General features: G+C 35.0%; 1 long non-coding RNA gene across 2 annotated transcripts in view; it reads left to right on the forward strand.

Moving 5' to 3' along the window:
* The window catches only part of LOC136010535 (uncharacterized), a 69,210-nt gene extending 62,883 nt beyond the window's left edge, over window positions 1-6,327 (forward strand). For both annotated transcript variants that reach the window (XR_010610909.1, XR_010610913.1), the window contains one exon: window positions 4,968-6,327. This is a non-coding gene — a long non-coding RNA (uncharacterized LOC136010535). The remainder of the gene's footprint in view (window positions 1-4,967) is intronic.
* The last annotated feature ends 629 nt before the right edge of the window (window positions 6,328-6,956 follow it).

The following is a 6,956-nucleotide window of genomic DNA, read 5'->3' on the forward strand; positions in this document are numbered from 1 at the left end:
CAAGCACCTGATGTTTTTCTGGTTTTCCCTGATTTAAAAAAATAATTTTGTTAACTTTAGTCTTGTACATCAATTTCTTTGATATGCTAAATTGCTTTCCTATTCTTGACTGCATGCATAAATTGACATTTAGCATCCTCTTGATTTTATTATCATTCTTGTTTTTCTTGTTTTCACTGCTTGATTTATGATACTTATAAAATATTATACCAAAAGTTTTAATAATCTGGTAATGTTAACATGTTCATTATCATGTTCTTTATCATGAAACACACTTTCCCCATCTGTTTTCCCCTTTCTTTTTTGTGTATCATTTTGAACTTCTTAATTGCTAGGATTTTAGTGCTACACCCTCTTGAACCACCCTTACCCCCACCGAATTTAATACACTATACATTCTTGTTAAAAAAATAAATAAATAAAAAAAACCAACCACAGCCAAACCCCCCTCTTTAATCCTTTTTCACAGAATCAACACTTTCTAAAATATTCTAACATATAGGCTGCTTTGCACTCATTGCTTTCTATGAAATAAAACTATTCATAGAACCAAAGAATAAGAGTTAGTTCTGTTTGAGTCTAGCTGCCCAACCCTGTAAAGGCTGAAGTATTTCTAGATGTGCTTAGGTATAAAGCTTTAGTTAAATGAAAACAAGAATGATGAAAATTTAAATCTCTGCTGATTTTGATGGAAATAAAATCGGCATTTTCAGGTTTGCAATGTTCAAGTGGTATGACTTTAATCCATCTTCTGGATAGTAAAACTTCTTGCAGCTTTATATCTTAGCTTTTACTTGAAGAGGTGGAAGATAAGCATTTCATCAGCATACACATTCTTTGGCCTTTTTCTCATTTCATGTGACTTTCAGTGTGCAGTGTATCTGATATTCATGATCTTATTTGCATAATTCCTCTTCATTTTGTAAACCTATGGCTATTTCCTTTCTACATGCAACAGGATGTTAATTCTTTGACTGCAATTTGTCTTCTTCTGTGCTGGTTTTGTAATCTTCAATCAAACTAGTTGCTTCCTTGGTTTATTTATTCATTTAAGCATAAGAGTTGTTGAGGGATTTCAAGATTTTTCTTTGGGGAGCTGGGAGACAACTGCTTTTGGAAAATGCAACAGTTATTTCTCTTTGAATTTAAGTGCACAATAGACTGACTTTTATTCTGTAGCCTCCAGGGGTCAAACTGTGTGCTTGATGTTAGTATCTTTGGCAATGGGTATCTTTAGATTGTGGAAATATTTCTTGCAGTTATCTGCTTTGTAACTGGTGGATTTGTGACTTCAGATTTTTACTTTTTCATAGAGAGGCAAACAAATTATATTCTTTCCAGGAATGTTAAAAATAAAGTTCATGTATATCATTTCCAGTAGTTATCTTAGTTGGGTGACTAAAAGCTTGATTCCCAAGGATGTGCTATTAGGATTGGCATGATAGCATTTGTTGAATAAAGGCTATGGGTAAGTGAACTTGATTATTTAGGTCAGATGTCTGCAAGCACTGGATTGTTTCCTGAAGTTTTATATACCTCACTGATACTAGGCCTATTTCACTGCAGAATATAGTTTCTTGCTGATACTGAATTAAAGCTTTCCTGATACAAATTTAACTCTCGCATGAGTGATGTTTCCGGTATTTTTGACTCATCCCCAATTAATACTGCATACTTCATATAATCACATCTGCATCAGTGAATATAGTGTTGATCTGTAGAATTTTTTTCGGTAGTGATATACATCATAGTGATAAAAAGCATATTTTTTTATATTGGAAAGCTAGTTGTGTTCGTCATCTCTTCTTTATTTTCAAGTCACAAATTAAAGACCACCTAGTAAAACTGAGAAGAAAACAAAAAGCCACCCCCTACATTTTTTCTTATTGTGGTTGCTGATGCCATCTCTGACATCATTATTATATATGTTAATAGCAGGAGAACAACTGATTTGTTTAATATCTTGAAATACCACTTTTATATTACACAGCACATATGTCAAACTGTTACACTAAAAGGAAGTTTCTTGCTGTCGTGGTAAATGTCCTCTTTCCTGGTTTAGTAAAGGTTTTCCTAACTCTTATCTTACTTTTCCATTATGGGAATAACAGTCCCCAGAAGATCTATGGCAACACTTTTTCATGCAGAACTTGATGGAAGCAGTCCTATTAAAGTTAAGAGTAGTAATTTTTTCTCACCTGTCCTCAAAAATAGCGTACTAACAAAAATGAAAATTTTCTTAGGCTGGTCTTTAGTTCTTAGATGAATTCTGATCTTCCAGGAAGGCTGTACTGGTCTCTGAAACCGTTATATTTTCCAAGAATGCTTCCTTCAGAAACAGCAAGGTCCCACTTCAGGCATGTCCCTGTTTTATCACACTTAGCTCCAAGCTCTTTAGAGAAAGACATCAATTCGGCAGTGGATTTTAAACAGTGAAAACTGTAGGCTATGTTATATGGGAGATTGAACAAGCTTTGTATGATTATGCTTCTAGCTTTGGAGTCTTTAGACCTATGGAATGTAGTTAAATGCATTTTACAACCTAATGTTTAAGAATACAATTTTATCTGCTATAGGTGCCATGCAGAAAATAATCAAATGAGCTTATTTGTTAATGCGAGCTTATTTACTACTGTTGCAGTACATAATAACAGCGATGATAGCAATGATTTCTTCATTGGCATAGTTCATGCCCTTCAGGCTTGTCAATGTGAATGCTTTGTTGTACTAATGCATAGCAAAAAGGAGCCATTCTCTGCCAGGTAATATCAGGACAAAATTACACCTCTCCGTTATGTTTAAACAGTATTTAAGGACAATGTAACATTTTATCTACATCCTTACTTCACTGAGACACTTTGCAGTGATAAAATATGAGAAATAATTACTACAATAAATTTTCAAGTGTCTCAGGGTCAGTGATAGTCACATGGCTCTAAATCCTTGTATTATTTAATTTAGGCAGGTAATTAAGGGGTGAAATAGTATGAAAACCATAGAGAAAAATCAGCAAAAGTACTAGATATGGATATGAGCAGGGTCAGTGTTGCTAAGATAGAAGGTTATAAGTATTTTAGGAAGATGTTATAAGTATTTTAGGAAGATGTTATAATGGTGAGAGAATCAGTCTCTGATTTTCGAGTGCCAGGAATGTGACCAAGTAGCTAAGTCTCTGCTGTTTTTTCACAGCTCCGGCTAAGATATTTGTGTACTTCATAACCAGCATAGCAAAAAAAAAAAAAAAAAAAAAAAAAAAAAATCGGAATTGTTTTCTACACCCAGAAATACTCATTCTTCAGGTGAAGAATGAGCAGTCATTTAACATATAGCTAGTGCATTCTTGATGTTTTCAATATCAAATGCTGTCTTAAGGTGACTTGGGAATCATGGATTCTACAGTACTTTAAGTTAGTTTATAAGACATCATTAAGACAACAATATGCTCATATTACTGCTGGGTTTTCTGGGAATTCTGTTCCAATTGTGAATATTTTAAAATATATTAAGTGCCTCTGAATAAAAGAGTATGACAATTCTATTAAGCGGAATGCTGATTTGTAATTAGTATTTAAGAACTGAATGCAGATTGGAAAAAGAGAGGTTTTCTTTTACTAACTACAATGTTTACTGCTTCCAATTAGCATGGTGATTTGTAAACTCCTTGCACATGAAAGCAATGAAATGAAACTGTATGTATCCTATGCAACCTGTTTATGCTGTGAGTTATCTACTGTGATGTATATTTTTGATCATGTAAGTGGTAGCCCTGTGTGGTTAAAAGTGTATACATACAAAGACCTGAGAGGAAAAAAACTGCCAGTTAATGTTTAATACTCACTGGCACTTAACTTAGGTGAACTGGGCTATTCTCTCTCAGACCTACAGGATTTTTCCCTATGGAGGTCTAGTACCTGTGTAATAGCTATAGTCACAGCTGAGCCTGACCCTCTAGCAACAGCTTTCCTTTAGAAGACACTATAGTCCCTGAGAGCAGAAATGTTTGCTTTGACAGAGACATAAGAATCCAGCCTCAGAGAATTTGACGTACCCAGTTTGTTAAACCTGTAGCTGTTTCTGCCTAGCAAGCACAGGAGAAGGAATTTTGGGTGTTCCTCCTCATCGTGCAGAGTACTCTGAAGATACAGAGGAATTGGGTATCTGAGAACTGTGAATGTGTAGAAATTAATCTTCTTATTGGTATGTCTCAGACTTGATAGAACTACTGCACAGAAATATAGCATGTCTGTTCACTTGGAAGTGGGGATTTAACCCCACTTAGTGACTTAGATATGTAAGCAATGCAAAAGCTGTATGGATTTCAGCCTAGTGAGTACCTTATATCAGTGTGGTAGCCACAAGAGTTATTAGAACTGTTAGTTTTCTAACCTGAAAGAGTAATTAAAAAAAACCCTTAAAATCAACTGGGAGAAAGTCTTATACAGATGTCATAACCCATAAAAACTAGAAATTTTAGAGTACTGTTTTATTTTGTTACGTTTGTTAAAACTCCCTAATTTTAGCATGGCTCAAAGATTTATGTGCAGAAAACCTTACTGAGCTAGATATTAAAGTTTCTCAATATGTTACTTGTCTAAGACAAGTTTTAAAACTTTGCTTATTTAATATCAGACATGTAAATCTGGAAGAAAACAAAATGAAAAATTCATGATGATAAAAGGCATCCAAAGGTCTGAAATTCATCCTTACAAGCACTGCTCTTTTTTTTTTATTATTATTATTATTACTTTTTATTACATTGTGTTTGTCAGATCTGCAGATGGTTTCTCTAGGAAAAGCTAGAAAATATAATCCTGGTGGTCTTTTTATAGAAAGATAGTAATAAGTATTCTACAGAGCTATTTTAAAATGCATATGTAGAAGGTGAGAATGACTTTTGACCATATTTATTTCATTTAATTGTTGATCACATACACTAAATACCTGCAAAAATGCATTCACTCTTCCAGATGGCATTTAAGGTTTTGACCCTTCAGTGAACTTTGGATGTAGCCAAGGGCAGCTGTGAAGAAGGTCAGGATCAAGAAGGACAAAGCCTTTATGGGCTTATGGCTGAGATATGGTGCTTCTTCAAGAGCAAACATCCCGCTTGTTCTTGCTTCACAGCTCTCCCTAAACAGCTATTTTAGCTCCTGGTGTGGAGAGACCATTGGTCGCAGATAGAAATGAATGTATGAATATCTGTTATTGACTTGTAAAGGAGATCTAGCAAACCTGCTGGTACTTTCTTCTTGTCCTCGTCTATCTCAAGAACATTCCTTAGACGCAGAAGGCAAAGAAGGAAAACTTCACCAAGGTACAGTCTTCAGATAAACTGTAAGCAGAAATTACCCCAAACCAACCACACACATCCCCTTTCTTCCTGAGGATGTGCTTTTCTTTGCAGCTGATGCACTAATTGCACTGCTTTTAGCTGTTGCTGTAATGATAAAGAGATCTTTTGGCTTGGTATCCACAAAGAACATAGGTGATTTAGAAACGTTCTTCACAGTGAACGATGCCTTGCAAGATAAGGGAATGTACCATTTTCTAGGGACAGTGGATTACTTGCTGCTGTTTTAAGGGGATTTGTGAGACTTGGTTATTTTCAGAAGAATACCTGACAAAATTCCAAAGGCTTTTGTGAAGGAGCTATGTTAGTGATATACTATTAGTATTAAACACTTCCTAGAAAGTATTCTCCGAAACCAGGAAATGTCACTGAATAATTCTCTTTATCCTTCATCTGCAAAGAACAAAAAAGCTCAGGTATAATTTCTATCTATAGAGGGGGGAAAACCCCTAAATTTTACATTCCCCTTTCATTTTTTGAGGAAACTAATTTTGACTGACGAAGAATCAAAGAAGCACTCTTATTTAATTTGTCCCATGGCTTGTAGAGTTCAGTACCTGTAATCTGAAGGTTATTTTATTGCTTACAGTGCAGTTAAAATTCCATTTTCAAACTCCCTGCTCCTTTAGAGATTTAACTTGCCCTTGTCAGTTTTCCATTAAAGAAATGTCTGTGCCTTAAAATGATTTGTGGTCAACTTGTGTCAGGAAATTGTCATGAAGTATGTGAAGACACTGTTAATACCCAGTACATTTTTAAATCTTATGCCCAAACACTAAAAACTGGATGTAAATTGTGATTAGCCATCTTTCTTTTCTCTTTTACTCTGCTGGAGAAAACTGATAAATATAGTATTAAATCTGGTGTACTATTACTACCCTTTTTGGCTGTTATGGGACAGAATGTAAATCATGTTTTAATAACTAACACCATTTTGAAAGGCATCAGAACTTTAAATAAATCATTTGAAACTGTAATCCGAAGTAATTTGTTCTTTTAAAGTCTTGTGCTGTTAATGCTGAAGTTGACCTTATGCTGAAACATCAATGGCTACTGCTAGTTGTGCCCATTGCTGCAGCAAACAAAGTCATAGCTTACTGGCTTATTTAAATCACAGATAGCTGTAGGAATTACTTTTCTGCTATTGACTGGATAGATTAGACGTCATTTCAGTGTTTAGGAGGTCTATCATGGGACAGTGAAGGTTAGAACATGAAATTAAGCTGTACCAATAAATACACCTTTTCTTCTTGATTTACTTGATTTATGGTTTACTCTCCAACTCCACAAAACATGCAGAACAAGGAGGAATCATTGCAGGTAGGCCTGCAGGCATCATATCTACCAAGTGGTAGTAAATGAACCCTTAAAAGAAACAAGTTTTAGGAAAGTTGATGGTTTCTGCATCTGAGTTAGCTGAAACGTCTTTGTGGTATGATAAAAAACCCTCCAATGTCATTAATATGTTAATGTAGAATTTGGGTTTTGAGCATATGGGGTCCTGACTATTCTCCCGGTTACTTCAGATCTGATCAGGAATGACCGTAGATTCTCTGAATATTTGAGGGTGGATTTCCAAATACAGGGACTGTACTCTTTGGTGCAC

This window comes from Lathamus discolor, chromosome 3 (genome assembly GCF_037157495.1).
Source record: "Lathamus discolor isolate bLatDis1 chromosome 3, bLatDis1.hap1, whole genome shotgun sequence".
In the NCBI taxonomy this organism is placed as follows: domain Eukaryota; kingdom Metazoa; phylum Chordata; class Aves; order Psittaciformes; family Psittacidae; genus Lathamus; species Lathamus discolor.